This window comes from Falco naumanni, chromosome 6 (genome assembly GCF_017639655.2).
Source record: "Falco naumanni isolate bFalNau1 chromosome 6, bFalNau1.pat, whole genome shotgun sequence".
NCBI classification, from domain to species: domain Eukaryota; kingdom Metazoa; phylum Chordata; class Aves; order Falconiformes; family Falconidae; genus Falco; species Falco naumanni.
The window spans coordinates 55461119-55488935 of NC_054059.1; the positions used below are offsets into that span (position 1 = coordinate 55461119).

A 27817-nucleotide genomic window follows, 5' to 3' on the forward strand; every position below is an offset into this window, starting at 1 on the left:
AGTCTCCAGGGTTACCAGAAGGGTGGCCCAGTTGCCTGGCTCCTAATACCGATACTAAAGTATCAGTGTTTTTTAGACATCTTCCAAAGCATCCTGGTTTCTGTGGTTCAGAGAGCAAATCTTCAGATGCCAAAATAGACAAGATTTGGACAGCACAGCGCAAGTTAAAATGCCCCTCAGTCTGGAAGTAGTCATGGAGTTAGGATGTGCTATGGTCTTCAAGTAACAGAACAAATCACGACGTTCTTTTTCACTTCTGAGTGATATATTTTTGGTGCTATCCTCAGTTTAGATTGCTGCCATCTGTCAGCATGCTTGCTTAACAGAAATTCATATTAGTTTCGGCTTCATAGAATTTGGGTAACACAAGACAACAGTAACCAAGATCCTGATTTCTGTGTGCATATAGGCATTCTCAACTCCATCCCGTGTTACCCAGAAAGATACCAGATAATAATCTTACTTGCTTATCTTCAAAAACAGAGACATTCTGCCTTTCAAAAGGGGATAGAGGACCTCACCCAGCTTAATAACTTAAGAACACTGCCACAACACTGTGCATGAGTAAGGAGGTTGTCAAGGAAGTGGCAAGTTTGGGATATGTTAGTGGAGGTCAAAATAGAGGTACATGCATTTAGGGAGATGTCTTAACAGGTATTTCATGCAGAAGTGTGTAAGAAGCAGCTCTATAAAATCTTTTAGGTATTTCTGATATGGGTGTAGTATTAGTTGCAGAACTTGTTTGATGGGGCGGGGGAAAGAGTGTTGCTTCAATTCCTTACTGATTTGGATGTTTCTGATGTGTTAGACACTAGATCAATATTGGGTTTTATTGCAATTGTATTTAATTCTAAAAACTGCAAATATAATGTTCTTGAAAATAATATTACTTCTGCTGAGAGCTGTATTTCTTCAAATACTAGTCAGAACCTTTTGTCAGGGAAAAATTAATAGTGCTTTCAGGTTAGCATAGCTTGTGCATAGCTATCACTTCCATTGATTACACATATGCTAATTAAACAAACATTGTCATGCAGAAAAACATAAGCCCTAAGTGTGATCAGTCCTAAAACCAGGCAAGTTTTTACAGATTCTGGTTGTATGTAATTATTCAAACATTCTGTAATATTGTGCAATTCTGATGAGTTTTCATTGTTTTTTTTTTTTTATTATTTTTTTTACATTATGTATCTGTAACAAAAACTGCAACATGCAGCAGTTGTTCTCAAGGCACTTCACAAGCTGGCTTTATAATAAATAGGCAATTTTCAAATACAATTACAATCTCATTTAATAAGAAGATATTCCAATAATTAATTCTGCTTAAATGATTTGAAAAGTGAGTGATGTGGATCCTACACAAAAACACTTAATACATCTTTCTTTTTAATCATGATTACCTAAGGATTCATAATAATGTTGGAATTGTTTTACAGATTGTTTCCTAGATTAAGGTTTCATAAAGGACAAACAAGCAACTCTGGTGACAGACTTAAAAAAAAAAATAAATATTTCTTTTTCAAAGTAATGAGCAACTACAATGCAAAATGTTTCTTGAAGTACTCTACTTGACGACTCAGGCTAAGTGGCAGCTTTTGGTTTGGCCACAGTAGAACTGAAATAGATGGAATAAAATAAATGAAATACTATGACAGAGGTCAGAGTTTGAGAGATTTAATAGTGACCAGAACAACAAGTAACCGTACCCTTGGCCAGGATGCAGTGGAAGCTTCCTTGCTTTTAGGCACGTTAACCATGGAAGTGGGCCTCTTGGAGCAGTTGGTGTCCTGCACTGTTAACCTGACTGTACTTCTGGAAGGTTTGAAACTATTTTGACTTTCAGGCTGCTCAGTTGTTTGGGGTTTTTATATACTGCACTTGGGTTAGAAATATTAGTATGAATTACAAGCATTAGAAATACTGCTGATACCTGTAAGTGTTAAATTACTCTGGCATGAAGCAAATCCTACAAGCGTTTTTGGAGGTAAGTATCTATGAATGGCCATAGTGGGCCAGGCTCAGTGACTAACGCTCCCAGATTCATGCCTCTGAAGCCACTGGTAGTTGCCTAGAGGGGTGTGCAAGAATAAGTGCTGTCTGGAAAGTAGTACTTTCCCAAATATTCTTCCAGTTTTCAGCAATTTTCAAAGACGTACTGATCTATCAGTCTTTCATATTTATTGGCCTCTGTGGATTTTTGGCTAACTCCTTTTTAAAAAATCCATCTGGCAGGCATTTTCACTATTCCATGTGTCTTAAGGAAAAAACACCTTTCTTTTCTTGTACCTGCGTCTGCAAGCTTCATTTGGTAGCACCAGTGCAGACATTAGAAGAGGCACCTAACAGTAATTCTCTTAAGCCAATTCCCAGCCAAAAGCTGTTCCACAATTCTTTATCATTCTTATCATCTTTCTCTGCACCTTTCCTACTTAAGTGTTGAGACTTTATATTCTGTTCTGGAAAGTGAGAAGGAAGCAATCATTGATAGGCAGGAAGGTTTTAAACAGGTTTCCTGGTTGTAGATGGATTGGAACCCTGGCTGGGTATTATTGCTGGTGACAGGAAGACAGATGACTCCTTAGTGATAACAATAATTGAAGACAAGTTATTTCCTTGCAATCACTGTTTTCATATATGTTTAGAAAGCGTTTTTAAAATTTATCTAGACAAAGGCTTAGTTCTATGGTGTTATTTAAATATATATTTTTTGCTTTGTGAAGGAATTATGCAAGATACCATGGTACAATTCATGCTAATGGCATGAAAACAGAGGTATTCCTTGACATTATTCATGAATAGAACTGAAAACAGCAAGGCCTGAGGATTTTCATTACCTGTTACTGAGTCTCGAACATCGGATCCTCCTACATCTTGGCAAGTACGGCTCAGTAAGTAGTTGTGTCAAAGGCATCCAGAGTATCTATATAGTGTCGTCTTTGGAATCCATGCCACCATTTTACAGTAAAGTGCTGTTAAAGAATGATATCACTTTTCAACATTTTAAATCTGTCTATTCTCAGTCATTTTGTGAAATCAACAAAATCAGTTTTATGCTGTGGTAAGCCTTGCTGAACTTCAGTTCTCTATCTTTACATGTGGCCCAGGCCAACCTTTTCTTGGGTGGTGGTGGAATGGGTGTTTGGAACTGAGGGGGGAGGATGTCAGAAGGTGTTACAATTCTGACAGTATCCAAGATCACCACTTTTCTGTTGGCAGCACTTCCTTAAATGTAAAAAGTCAAATCTCTGCAGCAGCTATCTAACTTCCCTGCAAAGGATTGTGTAGATTGTAGTTAATAAAAGAAGAGGAAAGAATATATTACAGAAAGTATTTTAAAGTTTTCTTAAAAGATATCAATATCACAGAAGTTCATGTACTCAGGTAAACGATAATTTCAATGGTGTGGCTGAAGAGCACACACTTTCTCTTCAAAGCTGCTGGTCTATTTAGAAAGCAAAAATTTGTTCTCTAAGAAATATGTGGGAAAACATGAACTGTTCCATAGCACAGGATACCAGATCATTTGGCAGTCAGTCCTGTGTGTTGCAAGGTTCTATACCAGCTGCTTCTGAGGAAGCTGTTGGACACTTACACAGCAAATGATGAAATAACATACCTCTGGCGAGGTACGGAGCAGAGTCGTGGCAGGAAGCCAGTAGGTCAGGCTCACTGATTCTGTACCACGTTTTTTTCTAGGCTGGGCAGCTGTAAGCAGGGTTGGATCATTAAAATCAAACTTTCAGATCTCTTTCCTTAGATACCATGTTATACCTGGCTTTAACTTTTGGATCTCTACTGTCTGCGGTGGTTTTGATCTTTAACATCACAGCCTACAGGAACATTGACATTGAAGAAACTGTGTAACCAGAAGAACAGAACTTTATGTCTGTTAATAATAGCTACATGAGACCATTTTTCTTAACAATCTTTATGTGTTACATCTTGGTGTGTCAGTCGCTGTGTCACGTAAGTATTCATAAATACACTTCTGACACTGCATAATAACTGTCTTATTATTTTTTCAGTAAACCTTGAATTCTTTATATAATGGCATAGATCTAAGCTTAGAAGCATTAAAAATGAAAGAAAGCATCACATTCTTTCCCATCATCACTGCTTTCATGGGATCATAATGGATCTTTCAATGAGAGCAGCTGTATTCTGTTTGCTTAGTGCCAGCGCTTAGAGTAGAAAAACAGAGTTGAGTAGAAGTAGGAGCAGGCCAATATTAAGACCTTTTGAGACTTTACAGTTAGCTCTGGCTGTACTAGATGTAAAGAAAATGTGTACTGCTTTGGACTGTGCTGTACTGGGCGTGCCAGGCAATGTAGAAGCCCAGGTATGAGAGGAGCTCGGGGAGCAGGGGCTCCCCAGTGTCCCGAGTAGCCACTCAGCAGCCGGGTGGCAGGGAGCTGTGGTGAGCACCGACCTGAGAGCTGCCTCTGGAGTGCTTCATTCCTTTTGCTGTCTGAAACACATCAGGTTTATTGCTAGTCAGATGACATTTCTGGTGTGCAGTTGAAGAGCTAGAGGACTGCACGCTTTTCTCTTACTGGGAAGAACAAGTTTATATGAAGTAAAATCAGAAGTGTTTTCAGCCTTTTGATTGCAAAATATTAGAAAAGCACTTCTGGCACCATTGCAGATGGGACATCCTGAAACACACAGAGAACACGTTAATGGGCATCTGGAGTGAATTGCCAGCTGGAGGCAGAGAGCCCTGCAATTGATCTGCAAATTGCCCTGCCAGCTGGCTGAGATAAACTTGTTTTTACTATCTTTGCTCCTCCGGGTTTTGCAGTGGTTCTCTTACAGCAAACCTTTGAAGTCAAAGTCCGCATGTATATCTTGTATTTAGCTTTTGCTGTTTATGTTAGTGCTGAGATTTCTAATGCCTGGCTTTTTCTACTCAGCACCTTCTGCTGATTTCAAATGGAACTACAAAGTACTTTGCAGTTTCAGGCATAGGTAATTCTTTTGGGAACCTAAATAGAGACTACTAGATCTAATTAGAGGCATTTGCATTTAAACATCCTAACCTTTACTTTTATTATACAAGTGTAGAGGCAGCTCTTTCCAGGTAACAAACAACTGGCTCTTCACCTCTTCAGTACAATGTATTATTCTATGTGATTTGCATAAATGTAAACCACTGTGATGAATCACGTATTTTTAAAAATAGGATAGTATTAAAACGTGAGAGGGGACTGTTACATATAGTAAAGGTACTTGCTGTTTGACTCCTGTTTTCCTCTCATAGATTTTGATAAATTACAGTGTTCCTTAAACCTGTGGTCATGGCCTTATTTGTGTTTTATAAAATGATTCAAAAGAGTTCTTAAAAGTCTATGAGAACTGAAATTTTGCAAAACCACACATAATCTCAGACAAGGCATTATCCGCTCTGTTCTTGGAGGGTGGGTAATGACAAACAGCTATAATGAAAGGTAATTGCAAACAGCAATTGCTGTCAGTTAGGGACAGTAAATATCGAGGACAGTAATGATAGTCACTTCTCATTCTTCCTCAGTTTGGGTTTAACCTTGAGAGCCAGAAACAGAGAAGCCAAAAGGCAATAGTACTTTCAAACAGTTTGAGTTGCTTTTTTGTAGGCCATCTGCCACAGCCAATCTGAGATGAACTAAAAATTGTACATCTACAGCTAATGGGGGCGGGTGTGTGTGTGTAGATTTTTTTAATGTGTGACAAATGACACACAAAAAAAAGAAAACTCCATACTTATGTGTTGGTTTTTTTTATTTGAAAAATGATCCATTTGTCCTATAAACTAGAATAATAACTGGTTTACAGAATACTGACAATCTTTTCATGGTTTCAAAATTTGACATGGTCAGTCAGCAGAGAAGTCCTTTTGTTTCCCATCACTCTTATATTTTGCTTCCAAATTCTGTGGAAAGCATACTTTACAAAACCTATAATATTTCCCAAAGTGTACAAGCAAATAAAAAAGGCAGTTTCCCTTCATCGCCCTTCTCAATTTCCTAGATGTCCGTGCTCAATATGAATTTGCTGTTTATGCATCTTCGACTTAGTAAGACTGCCTGCCTTGTATACACCAGCTCAGCTCTCTCAGGAGCTTGTCGTATAGCTTTCTTCTCTAGGCTAGGGGAGGGCTAGTGAGCAAAGTGCTTTCCCTCCCCACAAATCCTGTGTCATGTAAGGGAACTAATCCAGTATGTTGCAGGAGGTCTCTGGTGTCCGATGAGTTGCATAAAGTACGGTTTACTTGGCCTCATGTGAGAAAGTCGGACTGTTACAAGACCTTTTTGAAGGCAGCAGCTGTTTCATTTGTATGGCACAGCACTAATTTCTTCTCTTTGTTTTGCTTTTCTCTGTGGTATTTACCTACAGGTGGTGATTTTTAAATCTGCAGAGCTGAGTACTGGCTTTAAGTTTGCTTCCTGAGACACGAGACTCCCTTAAATGTCCTTTGGTTCTTGCATTTGTTCTCTTTTTGTCCAGATCTCCTGGGTTTCTGCCACCGGCCATGGTAATTCAGGAGGACATTGCCAGGGTCTTGTGCCTTGGCCAGTTCCTCATTAACTGAAAAATAAACCAAACAACACAAAAATCCATAAGAATATGCTCATTTCCTGTGGTGAATTTTCACAAAGAAAAAGAGCTGGCATATATTAGTAAGAACTAATCTTACTAAATTGAAGGTGCCTCAACAGCACGTTAGTATCAGTTTGCCCACGTTCCTAGGAGAAAGTCTTCCGAGTGTGAGATGGGGACTGTGCCCGTGCCCAGCGAAGTACTGACACGAACTATTGACGTCAACAGAAATACTCTATTCTCATTTTCCTCCACCAGCTTTCAATCAGAATAAAATCCTTAAACAAAAGCAAGGAGAGCAGTTAGCTTGTACTTGAAAATAATAATAAAAAATAAAAATAAAAAAGAAGCCCAGTTAGAATAAAACAGTTTGTCACAGGGTATTAGCTTTCCTTGTCATCATTAGCTGTTCAGGAGAAATGTGTGCTGTTTTGTTTATTTGGTTCAGTTTTGTTTTTAAGGAATCTTGAAGGGCTGATACTAAAATGAGTTTTGATATATTTACATGGAGTCTCGACGCACAGAGGAAAATCAAATTCTTATTTGACAATGAAAGAAAGCAGCCTTGCTTTTAGTAATGCAAATTTGATATTTATTTTTTAAAAATTTTTTAAAAGACATCTAAGGAAATAGGCACCTAAAGCCTGCTGAATCGCTGAGTTCTGTCAGAGGGAAGGTTGGTGTTTAAAGGAGTCTGTTCTCAGACTCCTTTCTCTTAGTTGCTTTGCTCACCTGATGGTCAAGCTGAAGCTGTCTCTGCTTGCCTGTACAGGGAGAGCCGCTCAGGATTTGTGGTAGTTGGCTGGAGGCCTAAGTGCTAGGTTGGACTGTAGCAGTTTCAGATCAAGCAAAAGAAGGGCTTGGAGGGAGAGCTGGGACTGTGATGCCCAAAGTATTAAACAGACAGAAATTCATCTCACATCCTCTTGAGAGTTCCAGCCAAAACACCTGTGATCTGCAGACCGAGAATCTCCTTCCCTGAGGCACTAAACAGCCAGATGAGTCCTTGCAAGCATCCTTCTTAGTTTTGAGAAGCACAGAAGAAATACTTGTTTTGCAAATTAGTCTGCCAACTACTTCATTCGCCTCTCTCTTAAAGCCTTGATTGCTAATCTCAGAAAATTTAGGAAATCGTTACTTACACTCACTATAAATCAAAGCTAAAAATTCCATGCTTTAAGAGAAGCAGTATTTAGCATCTTGTTCTGCAGATTATTTACAGACCTGCAGAAAGTGCAGCTAAGGAGGACATGGGCACTGCAGAAGGGAGCAGGCCAGTTTGTTTCAGCAGTTGATCCTGCAGGAGGAATGCCAACATCTGTGTTTTTTTTCAGGTGGGCTCTTTTGGCTTAATGAAATTACTGTCTGAGCCCCAGCAAAATACCTGATCTGATGGGATCTGTAACCCACCTGCTTTTCCTGCTTTGCTTGATCCTAGCTGGAATAGGAAAGGAAGAGCATTGCCAGGTAAGAATGAGTTCAGTAGCATCTCAGTATTATTTTGTAATAAACTAATGTCTAAGTACCACAGATTGACAACAAGATGATTATTTCCTGAAAGGGGAAATCCCTGCTTCTATCCAAAGTCTAGTGCAATAATTTCATTAGTTTCCGTTTCAACTGTTTTCAAGAGAGAGCTCTCAGTACTCTAGCCTTCCTATCCTCTCACAGATACTGAATCGTACAATGCTTTGGCACCACGCTGTTTTTTGGTGGTTGTTTATTAGTGTGTGAAAAACTGTCAACACCTTGCCTTAAGGATAATTTATAACTGAAGGCAGAGCTGGGTTAGGCATGCGGAACAGGCTTCCCTCGCTGATTAATTCAGCATCTAGAAGCATCTTGAACAGGAAATGTTTGAGTTTTAGCAGCCTGAAGGTAACTTGCGGTGTACACTTGTAAGGAAACAAACACCCTCTCTGTCAAAGCCTGGGGTCTAAATGTCTGGATGTTATACAAAATAGCAAGTGAACTCATTCTATGTTTCTGGGTATGTGTGGCTTTTCTTACTTTTAGAACTGTGTTAAGTTGGCCAGTTTTCAGGATTTCAGAAGACTGCAGGATACAGCAAACTGAACGAATGTACACATTGCAGTGCTTGAACTGGCATCTAGGTATCCAGGTAAGGGTTCTTCCTTAGCCTTGCGCCAGGGTGGGAAAACCCAGCCTTCTGCTGTTGTGCTGTGCACCTCGGGCCAGCTTGGGGTGAGCTCTGCCACCTGCTGAGCCCTGTGGTCAGGACTGTCCTGCCTGCCCCAGCCAAGTGTCTGCTTTTGGCATCATGGGTGAGCTGCTGGAGCTGAAACCTGTAGCGTGTGCATTGTGGACCATTGTCCCAGGCGGTCCTCACCAAGCTGTACTGAGAAGCATCTGAGGAAATCCAGGATGTCATCTTAGCTCCCCCAACACTCCCTGTGGAGAAGAGGTTCAAAAGGCAGCTAATTTGAGGAACAAGCTTAGCCCAGCATCTGTTTAAAATGTGTTTTGGAAGGGCTGAGGGAAAGAAAGGCCGAGGACTCTCAATGTGCACCAGGGCTGGCCTTGGCAGCTGGGAGCCTAAAACAACAGCAGAGCACGTGTGAATCTCCTGCTGCAGCTGGCACCCAAACATGGAAGGCATGAAGATCATCCCATTAAAACTGGATGGTCTGACATACAGGGGTTTCTCCTCTAAAAGAAACTCCCTTCTTGTTACAGTCGTATCCCAGTGTCTTCTCTGTGCGGGACCAGTCAGGGTCTGCGAGCATCCTCAGTTTGCAGTACCCCAGTGCATTGCACTCACCGTGCATTTAGTTAGGTGGAGGCGTTGCTTGTTTTGGTATTACTCTGAAGACAGATTTTTGAAGTGAGCATAAACTGCTTTTAAAATAGAAAAGGCAACATGACAAATGTACATTTAGGTACAAAGTAAAAGCAAATACATACCTTTGAAAGAGCACAGACATGTACTCAATAACCAACTGCTTATAGGGTGTAACCACTGTTACCTGTCTCACCGAAGACTTGCACAGTAAAAGCACAGAAGAAAATGATCCATACTTTAACTACCCTATTCTTTTTCTCCATCTTAGTTGCCCCTTCTATAATGTAGTATAGTAAAATATTCCATAGTGTGGTATGTAAAACTATGGAGTTTTAAGTGAGGGTTCAATCCAAGTTCTAAACAAATTCCTCTAACATTTTTCAAATTGAAAATGGTCTAAAATGTAGTGCAACTTCATAAAATTGTTTATGGTTCTAGTTCTCTTCAGTTTACTTAGTGATACAAGCCTAGCAGTAGCCTGTGGAATGAGAATTTTTGCCTGCCTACCCACTCATTGCCCCCACATCCTGACTCACCTTCTAATAGTTTGATCCTGAAGTAGGCAATTAGCAGCAGCAGGAGTAAAGTCACGGGCATAAAGATCCAAGCAAAGATAATGTAGCCAGGCAGCTCCCTCACAAACACCGAAAAGATGTAACTCATGCTCATTTTCCTCAGCAACGACCGTGCTAAGCAAGATCCTTAAGATCTCCAAGTGTGGATCTTACTTACCCTGCTTTCTTCCTTTTCCCCCCTGTGTCCGCGTTCTGCCCTTTGCTCAGGCCGTTATCTCTTTTTGGACTTTGGTTTGTTTGTGTAGGCCTGTGATTCCCAGTAGGACTGGTTTTCACTTGCAAAGTTACTCAACCACAAAGTTTAAAAGTGTATATTGAAGTAATGTAGGACTTTGAAACCTTTGGGTATGCTGGGCCGGGCAGGGCTCAATACACATAAGGCTGCTGCCTTATGAGCAGTGTGGGTTCTGTCATCTGCTAATGTTGTACAGGCCATTCTGAACAATAAGCATCCTCTTCCTAGATATATTATTAATTTTACAGTAGACCTCACATGCTCTCTGAGGGTCAAGACCCTGTTACACATACCACACAGGCACACGTGGTCTCTGCTCTGAAGAATTTTCAGACCAGACCGTTGAGGCAAGCAGCAAGTGACCGAGTGGCTGCTGTACCAACAGCGTTTTTTCCTAAGAGCAGCTGCGGAACAGTGAAATTCAGGAAGGTTTCTTTTTTTAGCAAAGTTGAAAATATGTGGTCGGGGTGGGGGTGGGGGGGTGGGGCAAGATGTGCCAAAGAATTCAAGAACCCTTTAAACATTCAAATAACTGGGCTTGAGGTGTTCAGTATTTTCAGGTTTTTCCACCTGGCCACCAGCCTATGGCAGAACTGAGTCTAGGAAGCACCGAACGGTTTGAAAAGACGATTAGTCATTTTATAGCCCTCCCCTCCACCTTCAGGTTTGTAAAAACACCTGGTCAGTAGACCTGACGCCTCAGAAGTGCTATTGCATGCAGGTTGCATTGACTTCACTTGGGGGCAATGCAGAATCTCACTGTTTGACCTGCCCGTGTACTTGCGTTCCAGCAGAGACATGCTTCAGGTTGTTGGAGATCAGGTTAGTCTATGAACGTTCAGTCTTTGGCTTATCAAATCTGATGCCTAATGAAGGCCTCAGGTTACATTAAGCATTGTGGCTTTGTGGCTCCAGCAGCTCGTTATGACACGAAAAAGAAAATCTGGCTCATTTAATGTGCATTTGAGAGATGGTAAGGATTTTTTCTTAATACCTACCAAGCTGAACAAAAATCCGAAAGCTTGAGCTTTCACCTCAAGGTGAAAACAACCATTTTGAGAGCAGTTCTGTCTGAGCATCTAGAAAGGATGTACAAGATTTGTTTGACTAATTGGTAGGTGGGTAGGCTGGAGCTAATGGGAAACACGTAGATTTGAGGATTTTCAGGGCAAAGAGATATTTCTGTGTTCACCTTGTTTTCTTCACCTACTGTATTCAAAAGGCAAACAACTTCACCTAATAATTATCTTAAGATTGTAATTTTTTTTTGAACAGCAACATATTTGAGAACCTCCCTTTGTGACAAATGATGGAGAATATCAGGTTTGCAGACAAATTCCCAGTTTTGTTAATCACCTGCTGTTGTGGTTAATAAAAGAACAAATGGAGCATGCCTCATTTATTGCTTATATTTGTTTGGCTTCAGTTTCTAACCATTACGTCTTATTCTGCCTTTTCCCACTAGATGTTTGACCTCATTCGTAATGTGCTTTATGATCTGCTGATGAAAAGCATGGATTAAAAGCCAGGTGGTGAGGATATTAATATTATTATAGGCCCATCTGTTGCCAGATAATTCCTTCCTTGCATGGATACCTGTCAGCTGTGATCAATAAATTCCTTAAAGCTTTACTTTTTTTGCACATAAATATTTAATTCCGATTTTTTTTTAGGCTATCATGAATGTTAGTGTTTGGGTCTACAAAACAGTCACAGTATTTTAATGAGCCCTTTTCTGGATCTTTTTAAAAATTCCTTTCTAACTGTTTTTTTTAAAAAAAAAAAAAAAAAAAAAAAAAAAAAAAAAAACCAAACTTGAGCAATTGGAGAGCTCAATCTGTGAAAATGGTCTGTGACTCAATTCCAAACTCTGTGATGTTTCAAAATGGGCCAAGGGGGCATTTCTCTTTGATACCTGTGCACGGCTCACGGTGACACTAATGGGAACTAGCTACCTGCATACAGGGGAAAAACAGTCATTCGGATTTTTTAATTGGTTTTCCTTCTGTGCCTGAGACATTTTTCTTTCTGTCAAATGTGAGTCAGGGGAGATGATGGAGTATGTAGCTGCCTTGCTTGTCACACCTGACTCTTGTGGGGCCAGACAGCTGATGGACGCAGAGCAGACAGCTTGGAAGTGGTTAGTTAGTTTCTGCCCAGAAAAAATACGAAAATTCTCAACCCTCCACATTTGTACAACCTCCTTGTGAGGTGGCAGGTGTCAGCTCTGATCACAGCAGTTACACAAGGAACAAAACTTGGCTATTGGCTGTTCAGCGCAGCAGCAAGTTTCCACACGTAAAGCAAGTTTCCATACTGAAGCAGGACAAAAAGGCAGGTAGAAACAAGGTTAAACATATTTTTACCATGAAGGCACTTCATTTTCTGCCCGAGTTGACTGGGATGGCAGCGGGTGTGCGGAAAGCTGAGGGGAGCTCTGCTGCCACACGGGCAGCAGCATCTGGCAGAGCAGGGATCCGCACCCTGGCAAGCCCCAGCCCACAGTGGCAATGCCTTGCGTGTCTGTGCAGTGCGATCACAGCTACCACAGCCAAAGGAAAACTGGGAAATGTGGGCCAGGCATGGATTAGTAACACAGGAACATATGGTTTCCTGGATGATCTGTGAAGCTTGGGTGTGTTTGGGAAAACAGATGGATTCCTGAGCTTTGTGAAAATTCACTGACTTCTTACCAGTTGGAAAGAAGCAACTGCTAGCGCATCAGCCCCCGGCGGTACAGGGCGGACCTGCCCAAAGCTCGCTTTCTGGCTCACAGCAAATTTGGCCATTTCAAAATTTTCCTTTTGGCTTGAATCAGAAACCTGATTTCCTGTGAAATGGAATTTAAGGAACATTACTTTTAGAGCCAATAGAACTCTTATTTCAGTGGTAGAATTTTGATTATTTACACAAAAAATGAATACAAATGAATTGATTCAAACTTTAAAATACTTCTATTTTCAAAGCCTGCCAACTGACATTAGAAATGGCCCACATCACGCCTACCTTGTTGGAAGGAATTACTTTAACTTCTCATCTTTGGGGGGGGTGTGTGTGTATGTGTGTTAAGCAACACATTCTTGTTTAATATTTTGATTCAATCACAGTTTCTAAAGGAAAATTTTCTCTTAAAATTTCTAGATTTTTTTTTTTTTTTTTTACTAAGGAATATAAAAAGGCAAAGAAATGCCTATTGGAGCTGAGAGGAACGAGTGAGATCTGCTTGTGAAGGCTCAACCACAATGAATACAAATAACCCCTAGCTATTGCAGCTGTTTGAGAGCCTTTCGGGCAGTACCCAAGAAGCACATATTCCGTAAAGGCAAATTGCCAATGTGCATGGCAGCTGAACCGGCAGAGCTGAGGTTGCTCTTCCTCAGGGAAAACACTGAAAAGGTTGCTGCAAAACCGAAACTTTTATTAAAAAAACCCAGTATTTCTGTAATTATGGTGGAAAGAGGAGGTGGTGGTTTCGTCTGGGCTCAGTAAGGATGGAGCCTTCCAGCACAGACCAGCAGGTCGGGTGCAGAGCCCTTTTTCTCCCTGGGCCAGGGTTGAAACCGGCCCCATGGGGCTGGGTATTCCCAGAGGTCTCCCCGGGCCCAGGAGGGGTGATGGTAGGCTGGGTCTACTGCTCAGGAGACACATTTTGAATGGAAAAAGGGCTTTAGTTTCCTGGGCTACCAAGCTAAAAGGCTTCCTGAAAAGTGTATCAATTTTGTTGATTTTAAATGCTAAATGAGTATTTAGGTCTCATCTTTCTCCTGGATGTTCTGCTAGAACACCAAAATCCTTTATTTTCCTGTTTAACCTAAATCTGATAAAGGCTATTAGACCAGGTAGTTTGATATCTTTATTATTACAGGCAATTTCATTTCCTTCCATGTCCTTTGTAGAATCCAATAAATTGATTGTTTAGGGCTTGTTTTCCAGAAAAACATTTAGCCTTCATTTGAAAACAGGAGGAGATGGAGAATCATCTGTCCCTTTCCATGGCTTGTTCATGGTGTAAACCACTCACCTCGTGTCTGGTTTAGGGCTTGCCATGCTTCTGCTTCTTGCTGCTCGTTCTGCTTGCCCCTTCCTTGGTGGGTCAGGAAGAATTTGTGGACCTAGTATTTTTTCCATGTGAAAGTACTTACTTTTGCAATGTCAGTTTTCAGTCTCTTTCCTGTTTTAAACTACACACACCAGCCTTTTAATTCTTTGTAGCAGGACATCTTTTTTCCCTATCCCTGAAACATCCTTGCAGGTTTTCTGTGTTCTCTAATTTTTAAAGATACCTTTTGAAACGTGGGCATACCAAAGGGTGCAGTCTCGTAACAGTGTCACCTGTGACACTCCTAAAGGTAAAATTGTGTTTTATTCCCACTTGCTACTCTGCTGTTCACTCCCCCGTGGATATGGCTTTTAAGATCCTTGCAGCAACTCCTAATTTGTTACTCAATGTGTTTTATTGATCTAGAAAAGTGATTATGTTTTTAATGAACACATTGTGTTCTACTAATTCAAGTGCCTTAGGACATCTAAGTGTATTGAAGCTGTGCTTGCCTTTATCAAACAGTCTTGTAATCTCTTTAAAAAAGTAACAGCTATTTTGCATAAACCATGCTAGGTAGATTATTTATTTTCCAATTCTCTATCTGTTTAAACAATCTGCATTTTTCCTGCCTTACTTTTATTTTTCTTACCTATAACTAGGCCAAATCATTTGAGTGTTGGCATGAAAATAAGGGGTTTCTAATCTCCTTGATATCATGCTCAAGTTTTATAAAAACTTAGCATAAATGTAGTAAAAACGTGCTTGGCCAACTTCTAACTCTCTTCCAGTCTTCTTGATTTTCAAGAAGTACAGGTTATTTAAATTTCAGCTTTGTTATTAATCACCTGTACAGGTCAATATTAATCTGCTTGTGCAGAAGCACATGGCAGTGATACCAGTGGATAAGCCTTCTTTTCAAATACAAACCAAAGTATTTATTGAGCAGGAATACTTCCTGCACATTATTTTTTAAACCATCTCGATATGGGCTGCCGTGAACATCGCTTTTGCTGCGAGTATTATTTTAAAATAATGAAAAAATAAAATCTGATTGTTCCTAGTTCTTTGACCACAGCATTTTCCATGGTGAAGGAGCTGACAGTGTCCATTTTCTGTAGTCGTAGCTTCAGATGTGTTCATTGCCTGCCTTATTTTCTTGGGGAAAAGAAAAAAAAAAAAAAGTTTATGGAATCACAATGTTTGTCCTTCCTAATAACTCTAAGCCAACACCAAAAATAAGTTGAGGCATAGAAAACTCAAAGCAAGTTATTTATCAGTACTGTGAAAATAAGTGGCTCAGTAGAAGAAAACAATAAAACTTGCTGTTAGGGCCAAAATGGAAGGGTCAGCTCCCTCGTTTTCAGTTTGGGAGCAGAACACCAACCCTTGCCTCTGCACCCATCGGCCACACCACACCAGTATGCATGGCCACTCCCCCCATAATGGTATCACAAGGGGCATGGGGCCAGCAGCAGAGTTATTACAATGACAAAAGGTATAGTAGCAGAAGGTACAAGCTCATAGGAAACTAGGCTTTACTACTTCTGCGTCTCGCGGGGAAAACATTTCTAGCTCCTGCCTTTCCTGTTTAACTGATAGGGAATTTTATTCGAAGTCAAGCTTGTCCTTGGCTGGAAATATGACCCCGCAAAGAGTCAGTAAATGTTTCTTTAAGAGTTCTTATTTGTATTTCTTTTAAAGACATATTTATTAAGTATGATGGATTTTTTACTATAGTTAATAAATATTTATTCTTTTGCATCAAGGAATTTTGCTAAAAATTTAGGAAATACGTTGATTTCTAATACCCATTTTAGGGTGTGTGTGTAGTTTCTTGTTAGTTACCCACTGTTGACCTGTATCTAGTAAGACTGCTGATTAGAAATCCAGTGACTGCCCTGTAAACAGCTGCTCTTCACCAGTCCCGGCGCAGGGGTTATTTCACCTGTACCTCAGCATAACCCAGTCCTGCAAGGTCCTTCCCTACAACTGAATCCCATTTCTGTTAGAAGATTGTAGACCTTTAGAATCCACGTGACGAATGGTCTCTGCGTGAAACTTGAAGCAGCAGTGTACTAAATGGAAGGTTACCTTTATCTTTTTAAACACAGCAAAACAACCCAAATCTCATTCCACCTCTTGGATGGCTCACAGCTGCCTCTGTGTGCTTTACTCCTTGATTAGTAAAAAGGAAATCAATGTAACATTTAGACAGTGTAGATGAGTGGTGAAAAACTGATGCTCTGGTACCCCAGAAAGGCAGAGCAAAGTTGAACTGGGAATATCTGTGCAGCGATAGCACAGTGCTGTCTTTCTGTCTCACCCATAACCCACGGCTCGGGCTACGATTGCAGTTTGCTGTATTAGCATTTGCTTACTGACAGGTCATTTTTCACCTAGCAGCGAAGCAACAAGATGTGCTTCTAGAAACTGGGACAGATTCAACATTCATCTGGTGCCCCAATTTGTAACCGATCCTGAAACCGCTGTGTAAAGGTTCACAGGAGTGTTCAAAGCAATTATAAAAACTAAGCTGATTTTTATTTTTTTTATTTTTTTAGCTGGCCTGCTTTCAGATGTGTTATGCCATTTATTGCCTCTTGGTTAGCTAATACTTCTTGGCATTACTGTGCAACACCACTGCTACCCTAGTGTTGCTGCCCTACCGTACCTCAGACAGTGTTAAGTCACCATATAGCTGTAGTGCAATGCACATTTTCTCTTCCCACTTCCCCCAATAAAAGAGGATGGGGACTGGGCTACAGGGGCAAGACTTACAGTTGTGCCCTGCTGGCTCAAGAGGCTGAACTGGATATGCCCCAGCCATCTCCTGCACCTCTCCTCATGCAGCCTGGCCCCAGCCCTGGCTAATCCAGCACAGGACTGAGCTGCTGCAGTGGTACCTGGCTGGGGCAGCCACAGCACGGGTGGCGAGGAAGGCTGCCCAGTGCCACAGCTTGATTTTAACCCCTGTGAAAAAGCTACGCTGGGTGGCACTAATGCAAAAGCTGCATTTTGTGCAATGGCTAAACATGCACAGTGATGTAGCTGTATTAGGGTTGAGGTACAGCTCTGCAAAGGGGAAAAAGTGGCAAATCAGAGCGCTTTTTGAGACACGTTAGCTTACTTGTGCTTACTCCTGTGCCATAAAAGTGACTTGAGCCATGATGCCTCAGCTGCTTTTCAGGGCGGCTGAGAATTTTGCAGTGTCTCAGTTTCAACACCCTTAAACATACTTGAAAAGAAGTCCAGGTTTTCATAGAGGTGATAGAGCTGTAGAAAACACAAGATCCACATTAAAAGTGCCTGTGTCACTGTTGCCAGTAACTTGCCTTTTAGTTATTCATCAAAAGGGCAGCAGACATTTTATGTAGGTTTTCCCTGTGAGGTTCCCACATGGCTAGCCGAACCGTGGCCCCCTCCTGCTGCACGGACTGCCTCCCTGGAGGAAGAGGAGACTCCGGCTGCAGCCAGGTCCCGGGGAAGCAAGCTGGTGGGCCACAGGGCTCAGCTGCACTTGCATCAGAAACTTACTGGGTGAAGGCCTAATGTAACCTTGGGTGAAAATAATTTACAGTGAAATGAACGGCACAGTAAGTTAGTAAGTAATGCTGGAAAGGTGCGTGTGTGTGCACAGCTACCTCCTCTGTTACAGTGTCTGCAAGGAAACAAAACCTCTGCATGAGAGAAATTTTCAGCTTATCTGCTACTGCTAGGGAAAGCTATGGTTAGTTTAATGTATTTTGTCAGTTATCTAGTACTCGATTAGTGTGACATGAAATAAAATGGCATAAGCACATATCATTCTATGTTATGTATTCCTGGTGAATGCTAATTAATTTCTCGTTTCACTTTCCGTGCTGTACATTTACACAGTAATGAGTTGTAGCCATCTGCTGGCATGAATTGATCTTTTTTTTTTTTCTCTCCTCTCCCCAGAAAGGAGAAAGGCAGATGGCCCTTAGTGTTTTTCCTTATACTGTAACATACCCAGAAAACCTTATGCTTAACCCTGACAGTGGCATCAACAAATGCTAATTTACACATGCAACTATGTAAGACCAAGGAAAGAGCTTTTAACCGTACATTGTTCGATGATTTAAAATGGTTACTGTGAATGGTTTGCCTTGGGGAAGTTTCATGTGGTGTTTTAAGAGGGCTACATCTGCATTTTTTCTTTGAATGATGAATGCACTCTAAGGTCTTTTACTCATTAGAGTGATAAGGTAAATGTACTCCATCCTCATCAGAAAACTGCGATATAGGCAGCAGCTTCTCTAGCATGAATATTAAACCACATAGAGCTGTGGCAGTAGGATGCAGGAACTGCGAACTGATAAAATAGAAAGGGGAAATAACTGAGACAAACGATTTCTGTTTGTAAAATGTACGCTGCTTTAAGGATCTATTGCCCCATCTTGCTGACTTTCCAGATTGTGGGTCCAATTTATATGGAAAATGCTGATAGGCCCTGTAAGACCTGATCAATATAACAGCAAATACAGCTGTAACAGGGGGCAAGACTATTTACCTGATTTGTACAGGTGCTTCAAGACACTGATTGAATAGCTGATTCTGAATGACGACAGTGAAGGGAAATGAGATCTCTTTTGCTTTAAATTGCAGTAAAATACTTAATGACTCAGGACTAGGGGATGGTGAGGACATAGTTTTCTTATCTTGTAAAATCTGAAGGTCATGAATGTACTTTTTTCCACTCTTTTTAATGTTATTTTTAGACTAGAACTTAGCAGTAACCTGGTGATGATATGAGCATTAATTTGTGACAAAATAGTGATGAATTTTGACGCACCAGAAACTCAGCCTATGGGGCTTCTGAACCTACTGTAAAAACCTTACATTGAATTGCAATTGGCTTGGGCAAATAGCAATGTTTTCCATAAAATAATGTTGTGACTAAAAAATTGCAGTCCACCCCTATTTTGGTCCTTCGTTCCCTTAATGATCTCTTACTGTTGCCAAGCCAGATGTTCAGAGACATTGACTTGCAGGTCAAGCAGAAACCACAAAAACTCTTCCCATGTTTGTTTGGCCACCTCAGAAGGCTGTAAGAGAATACGCGCCTTTGCAGAAGCCATGCAGGCTCTTCCAAATCAGGCTGTATTTACCTGAGAATTGAGAATCCTGTCTTTTTATTCCTTACTCCTTAGATTCTACTAATTTTCCTAATACAGACATCAGCTTTACCAGTTCTTTACCCTGGAGTTCCCAAGGTCTCTCTTAAAACTAAATGTCTTTTTTGCACCACCAAGCCCTGAGATAGCAAGGCAATTTTAGTCAGTTACACACGACTGTTGGTACCTCACCTATTTCATCCTTGACTTCTCTTAGAACTTCTCAGGGAATAACGGGGATGTACTAGTATTCATTTTCACAGTTTGGTCAGGAAGTCGTTCTACAGCCACTTACAATTTCAGATATTTGCTGCCCCCTTATTCTCCACCAAGGAGTTCCAGCACGGGAGTCTCTCCAGTTTCTTCCAGAGTGGGTACTTAAAAAGTGATTCATTTAGCTTCCCTGCAGTGACTTGTCCAGGGGCTGCCCTCGTAGAGATGTCTGATCTTTATTCAAAAAATACCTTAAGTACTTTGACTCCTCAGAGGAATAGAAGTCACAAATGTCAAGCAAATCAAACAAGAAGGATGAGAAGGAAGAGCTGCAGATATGTTTAATGTACTAAACACAGCGAGGACTCCAACTCACCGTGTGCTATCAAGCAAAATGTAGTTCATATGGATTGGAAAGGGTATGAATGCAGAGCAACACTGGCTACTCGGTGGATATGTGCCCCCAGGCAGATTTTTACCTGTCCTGCCAATATGTGGTGATTAATCACTCTTCTTGTGAGTGTGTGGCTGGGTGGTAATCAGGGAGTAGCTGTGAGTTCGTGGGCTGCTGTACCTGGTGACCTATTTCTGTGTATGTGTGTATGCATGCATGGATCTGAAGACTGATTTTTCAGTCTTGAGAGTGTGAGCATTTTTATTGTTTAACAAAACCAGAAACAACATGGCATCTGCAGAGCTACAATCATCTATAATTATTATTGCAGCATGCTTCTCCTCTGGTAGAGTAAAAGGCTGGGGAGAAATCAGTGAAAATACACATTTTTAAGTCTTCTCATTAATTTTCTTCCCCCAGCACCTATACAAATCTCTCTCCCCCACACTGTTTCTTCCATTTGTGCTGTTTTTATCTTGGTAACATTATCTGTTTTCACTTATAGTTAGTCGTGTGACAGCAACCTGCTGAGTTTTCAGTGGCTTCCAACAGCATTTATTATCTAGCACTCTTCTTCAATCGGTGCATCACAGGAGCATGGTGCGCTAATGGGTTACAGTCAGTGACATTACAGAGACATGTTCTCCTATCTTTCTGTAGTGCTTATTTCTGCATTTGGCAGAGAGTCATAATACCAACATTTGAAGTTGTAATAGGGCTTTCTATTTAAAGGTCCCCAAGTACTGTGCAAAGCACTGATGGATTTGCTCCCTCAGATGTACTGGGGACTTCAGCACCTCCTGGGAGCGCTGGGGTTTGCGATTCCTATTTTACAGCAACAAAACTAGGATTTTACCTTGTCTTAACAAATTTATAGTAAGAAAAAACTTCTTTATATTCTAAGCATTTCCTGAGGTTCCCTTGATGGAGGGCACACAGGGTGGCTGCATCTGGCAGATTTCCCTGGAGCTGGTAGGAAGCAGAGATGAATCTCATTTAATCAGAGTGGCAGAGTAACAGTGTATCTTTATTTGGTCATACCTGAAGAACTAAGAAACATCTCCCATGTCACAAATCGGTGTGGAAAGAGTGGGATGACACACCGAGAGAAGATTAGAGGGGCTTTCTCTGGACTCTGAACACAAGGGAAGGCAACGGCTGTAGTTTAATGGGCCTGTGTCAGAGCAAGGAAGAAGCAAAAGTGGAATACACGAGACAGCCAGGGAGATGGAGTGGAAGAAGTCTTGGTGGCTCAGGCCTAAGAGAAATTGTGTTCATGGCACAGCTGGCTACTGAGAAGCTGGAAAAGCTAAGAAGTGTCCTATCTTTTGATTACTATAAAGTCATATTTCTCAGAAACAAACAGGCACTCCTCTCCCTATTTCACTTCTCTAAATAATAATGTAGGTTAGATGATTCACTACCAGCTGAAGTGGAAAAGGAGGAAAAGAATGGCTCCTAGAGCCTACTGTGGTAAAAGAGGGGGAGGAGCACATATGCTGCTTCCATTAAGCTAACTCTCTGATTACTGGGAGTAAGAAAACTAAGTTTAAACACTTTTAGTCAAATTTACAAGGAGGTAATTGTGAAAGCAAATCTTAAACACTCAGCTTACTGCTTCGGACATATCTGACTGGGAGAAGTGATACTAAAAATAATGCAGGTGGACTACTCTATCTCAGATATTAACAGTATTCCAGCACAATTCAGGGGAATTTACCTACATACCAAGTCTTCTGTCACTGTTGATTGTGTTTAATGAAACCAAGTTAGGATTGCCAGGCTAAAAAAAGACTTAATTGAATAATTTTCTGTGCCTTTATAAAAGTTCACAGTGTATTGAGAAGCTTTCAGGGTAAAAGCATACCTTCTAGGAAAATTTTACTCAGAAAAGTTAGGCTTATTTTAAAATACTCTTAGAAGTTGATACTATGACCTTCTTGCTGGCTTGTCCCAGTGAATATGAAATACTCTTCTCTGTTTATGAATTCATTTTTTGTGCTGAAGTGAAGAAGATGGACTCCTTCCCCTATGGCATCAACCATTTTATGCAAGTAACTGCTGAAGAGGGGCTGAGATGGACATTCAGTTTCTCTGGTTACCAGGTGGAGGTCTGCTCTTTTTATTTGGTGAATTATTCTTTTTCTCTGCCTAAAAAGATTTCTTCCTTTAACTCCTCCCCCTATCCCCCCCAAGGCCTTATGGCCTTTGTCACTCACTGTCACTGTACATTGATTATCACATAGGTACGATTTCTGGACAGCTATAACTCTCATCCTAAGTATTGTTGCCAGTCTTTGAGAGTTATATTAAGAAATCAAAGAAATGGCACTGGAAAAGTTTTGAAGAAACTATCTAACCAATATCTCTCCTCTGAGACAGGGTCGGGAGCATCTGTGTTTCTTGAACATGTCAAAATAACCTATCCTTAATGCCCTCTGAGACAGGTTCCAGTAACCTCCTGAGGTATTGCCTCCCTGGGTACCATGTAATGAGTAGTAAGCTGGGACTTCCCTACTATCTAACCTAAATGTCTCTTGCTGCAAATTAAGTGTATTATTGTTCTATCAGCAACAGTCGATTGCCATCCTTGTTTGACACACTCCATAATTTTGCAGTCTGCTTTATGCATCCCTTCATTCCAGTTTTAGAAAAGGCCAGGAATTCTTTTGTCTATTTGTATACCTCCTTTTTGGAAACTTTATAATTGTGGCTATTCTTTGAATTATACCCAGCCTTTCTATACCTTTTTGAGAATGAGCTGCTCAAACTCCAGCTGGAGGCTTCAAGTACACTCTAGAATATAATAATTTTCTCTGTATTGCAATTTTTTTTGCTCATATACGCCTTAGCTTGGCCACAACTGTTTGTTTAGGTGTGCCTGCCACGTCTGCCGAGTGTTGGCCATCAAAAAGAATGAGCCTGGTAGCAGAAAACAGGCTAAGGAGCAGAACATTTAGGCTGATTCCACAAGGCAGATCAACAAGGACCCTAGAAGAGGGAAGTGGCCTGGATATTAAGGAAGTGCTAAGGGACCTTAAACTGTCTGGGAAGTAAGTTATGGAGTGGCAAAAGGGGGTGGCTCTGTCTTCAGAAACGGAGATCTTGAAAGCTCAGAAAGGGAAAATGTCTTAGTAACTGGGATCATTCCATGCAAAATGGAAAGAGAACAAATAGACAGACATTACTTTCAGGAACAGGTTAAGTAGGAGAAAGTCTAAGGAAGTGGTGCGAGTTTTACAGAAAGCCAGACTTGTTTAAATTTGTGGGAGGAGTCTTGCTGGGATTAGTAGTAGGTCTGGGTTTCCCTACAACTCTTGGAAAAGGAGCTCTTCTAGAAAAATTCCTATGGAGAGGAACAGTTGGGGTTTTTTTTCCTGATGAAAACTGACAAGTTGTAGCTATAGAGTGGGTTGGAGAAGAAATAACAGGCAGGAAAGCGTGGAAGAACAGACAAGCACCGTCACTGCCCCCATATCTGAGAGAAGGAAAGGTGGTGCTGGTGACTTTCAGTAGATAACACTGTGCAACACTATCTCTTCGCTTTCAGTTTTTAAGCTACAACCCCCCGCAATGCTGAGACATCTCTTGACTTTCCCCCATTCTGTATGTGTGCCTTTTTTTGCTTCTAGCATTGCCCTTTGTGCTTTGAATTTTATCATTTGCAGACTATTCCTCCAGTTGTCCAAATTAATTTTAAATGTTAATCTTTTCATCTTGGCAGGACCTACATGCTAACCTATCATCTACATCATTGATAAAGAGATGAAGTAGATTAGTCTTGGGACAAACTATGTGACCTGACTTGAATGACTTTCTCATTTGAAGCAGGTAGGCTGGCATATTAATGTGCATTTACCTTATAGGCTTTCTTTCAAACTCTTTTCTGAGAACAGAAGTGGGACTGTATCAAAGGCTTACTAACATCAAGATGTGCTGCATCAGTAGTTTCTTCCCCTACATGACACTAGTCATCTTTTCAGAGAGAGATGAAAAGATTTCTTACAGCTTGTTCCTGACAAGTATAGTGTTGTTGAGGAAGGACCTGCTTTCAGGGTTGGAAACTCTGCAATGACATCAGTCAAAATGGTGGAGCATCAGCTTTCTTGGTAGTCGGTAGCTTTTTTCCACTCATATCTTTGCACAGATGTGGTTTTGACATCCTTTTTCAGCTTAATTTCTTGTCATATGTGTATACTAGCTGAACTAAATCCATCTTCTGAATATGTTAGCTATCCCATTGACGTTAATGGGGGATTTTCTATTGCCTTAATTGGCCGGGGCCCTAACGAACTGCAGCCAAAACCAGTTGAAAGCATGTTTCTATGCCAGCAGGAAAGAATAAATTACATGCAGCAAATATTACATCCTGGCAGTTGCAGCTGACAGCGTCTGAACCCTGTAGCTCAAGTCTATTTTAGACTATACCAGTCCAGTTAGCCGCTATTTTATATTGCAGTAATTAAGGTCGTTATAAGGCTATTTTTTCCTTGATATTAAACTGCATAAATAATACAAATGAGACAAAACTATATTTTTTATAGTATAGATATTCTAGCAATAAAAACAAGTAAGCAAGGAATTGAAGCATCTTTACACACCTTTCCTGTTTTCAATTAGCACATACAAAAAACAGCACTTGCTGTCCAGTTTGCATGGCAAGACGTAACATTAAAGCTCAGTCAGCTGTTAAATAATTTCCCAGTATGCTTCCTTTCTCATTTCTCTTCCATTCACCTTTTCTTTTTTTTTTTTTTTTCCCCTCCGTGGGTATTTTTGTTTGTTTTGTTTTGCTTCCCTTCTGCTATTTTCTCATCCTCTTGCTTTTCAGTTAAATAGTTTGGCTGTGGTCCATTGCCAGCCTGGCACAGTGAAAGGAAGGAAGTACCAGGAGCCAGACAGTAAGGTAGCAAGTTTTATACTATGCCCAGCGGAGTATGGAAGAGCCCAAATGCTCTTTTACGTGGTGTTGGGATGCACACAGCTCTGAAGAAGCTGGTGACTGCCTAGTAAAACTTCTTCTGCCTATTCCTGGTGCAGAGACTGGTTCCTAGCAGGGGCTTTCTCATTCCTGGTGGACATGAGAGCCAGCTGGGCAGGGGTCTGTGTTGCAAGGGTGAGTGAGTGGACTGGAAGTATTTGATACATGTAATTTTGCACTAAAAGTCAATTGTACTTCTACCCAACCTCATTCTGAGGTAAAATATAAGGCCCACAGTGTGTTTGTGTGCTTTGGAGGGGATCACTGTGTATTTTCAAGATAAGCTTAAGGGATGAAGCTTGGATAGCTCATGAACTTTTCTACACAAGGCTGAAAGATAGGTATGTTCCAGAGCAAGCCTATACTCTTGCCAAATAGCACACTGCTCCTTGGAGTAGCTTTCCTATTGCTGGGTTTCTCCTTTCCCAATAGGTTGAGCTACTAGTACGTCTTCCTGCAAAATATTTACCTTTTGTCTGTAATCACATCTGTTAGAAGGGACATTACCCAGCCAACAATACTTTTGATGGCATATGATGCTCTTTAATTAAATTTAAGTATTCACAAAAGCATGGAGTGTGCACTAGTTTTTAGGCCTCAGCTATCCTCCATGTCTTCCTTTATTAATTTAAATGCATCATCAGGAAGTCAGAAGGCTTTTTTCCTAATACGCTAGGTGCAAAAAAATAGAACCTGAAAGCATAATAATGGAACTACGTGATGTAGCTTGCAAAGTTCAGCAAATTTGAATCTTGGAGTGGAAACCTGCCTTTCCTTGTAAATAAAAAAAATCAGCTGGGTACCACTATATAGACAAATGGTTGCCTTCTATTAAAAACCAAGTACGAGACAATTTTGAGCTGAATCATGCCCACGATATCCAACATCTGGAAAACCTCCAAGCAATAATGTAGCATTTTTTTATTGTTTATTTTTCTTTATTGGGTTGTTTTCTGTGTATGGAGTGATTCCCTTCTCAGTTCTTGTTTTCCTCTCTTCTTGAAATACCTACTGTGAAAAATGGAGTAGTTTGTTTTCCTTTCTAGTATTGCAAAGAGAAGGATTACCAAGAAAGAGCAAAGCTTTATTTTTAAAAACTTCATAGGTGTGTCATGCTGCTTTTTGACACCAACACCTATAACACAGCACGCAATGTTACTTGAAAACATTTTGATGTGTTGCGTTAATCTACTGCCCATCATGGAGTATACATACATTGTCCTGGAAGTTTTAAACAGAGCTAAATAGAAAAGCCTGCCTCAGAGACTGTATAACCCAAGTACACAGCAAGACAACCAACAATTAGATCTATCAAAGAAACAAAAGACCACAGTAGTCAATGTAATAAGCAACAGAATTAGCACCGTAATCATGACTTTTGGTAGATGCCACAGCAAGTTTTAAATAGTCTGAATGGAGTTACTAAGGCCATTTATAAGGTGCTGTCTTCTTGGTCATCTTCCATACATAAAAATGTAGTAACTTGAAACTCTATGGGTATGTGATGCAAACTGGCACTTGTTCAACTTGTTCTTCAATGACCTGGATGAGGGACAGAGTGTACCCTCAGCAAGTTTGTTGATGAAACAAAGCTGGGAGGATCAGCTGTTAACACTAGAAGGCTGTGCTGCCATTCAGCGAGACCTGGACAGGCTGGAGAGCTGGGGGGCAAGGAACCTCAGGAAGTTCCATAAAGGCACGTGCAGGGTCCTGCACCTGGGGAGGGACAGCCCCACGCACCAGTACAGGCTGGGGGCTGACCTGCTGGGAGGCAGCTCTGCGGAGAAGGAGCTGGGAGTCCTGGTGGGCACAGCAAGTTGCCCATGAGCCAGCAGTGTGTCCTAGTGGCAAAGGCCAATGGGATCCCAGGATACAGGTGCGTTAGGAGGATCGTTGCCAGCAGGTCAAGAGAGGTTATCCTGCCCCACTGGTCTGCCCTGCTGACGCTGCATCTGGAGTGCTGTGTCCCTTTCTGTGCTCCTCAGTTCAAGAGACACAGGGAACTACTGGAGAGGGTCCAGCGGAGGGCTACAGAGATGATTGAGGAAACGGAGCGGCTCCCTTATGAGGAAAGGCTGAGAGAGCCGGGCCTGTTTAGCTGGTGGGAAAGGGGACGGGACCTTATCAATGCCTACAAATATCTTAAGGGTGAGTATCAAGATGACAGGGCCAGGCTCTTTTCAGTGGTGCCCAGCGACAGGACAAGGGGCAATGGGCACAAACTGCAGCACAAGAAGTTCCACCTGAATAGGAGGAAAAACTTCTTTACCTTGAGGGTGACAGAGCCCTGGCACAGGCTGCCCAGAGAGGCCGTGGAGTCTCCTTCTCTGCCTCTCCTTCTCCTTCTCTGAAGATATTCAAAATCCACCTGGACATGTTCCTGTGAAACCTGCTGTAGGTGAACCTGCTTTGGCAGGGGGGTGGATTAAAAGGTCTCCAGAGGTGCCTTCCAACCCTGACTGTTCTGTGATTCTGTGACGAGCCTATCAGTCTTTTGGTATTGTCCAGAAAAATAGGTCAAGGAGGTGGGACAGAATACGGGATACTTTGAAGAGAAAAGGAGTAGCCAAGACTGGATGCTCTATAGCATATGGAAGAAGCAGTATGGGTAGATTGCAAGACGAGATAGCAAATTGATGGTTTAGAAAAGTACTCTTTGCAGATGTGCTCTGAATGAATGAGAGCAGGTGGGGAACGCAGCATGGTTGCGCCTGTCTGAGCCAGGGAGGAGGCTGCAGAAACAGGTGCATGGAGATGAAAGCCTTTCACTCCAGTCCTGCACACATACTTACAGTTCAGAACTCACAAAGTTTTCTGGATGAAGTCTACTGATAAGATGGGTTTTGGCACCCCCTGGAATGAG

The 27817-nt window shown here is 41.3% G+C and overlaps 1 long non-coding RNA gene across 1 annotated transcript; it reads right to left on the reverse strand.

The window, feature by feature from the left end:
* Window positions 1–5744: 5744 nt before the first annotated feature.
* Window positions 5745–10263, reverse strand: LOC121089733. The gene is made up of 2 exons (XR_005828331.1): window positions 9916–10263; window positions 5745–6564 (listed from the first exon to the last, which is right to left on the reverse strand). It is a non-coding gene; the product is annotated as an uncharacterized LOC121089733 (long non-coding RNA).
* Between the last annotated feature and the right edge of the window lie 17554 nt (window positions 10264–27817).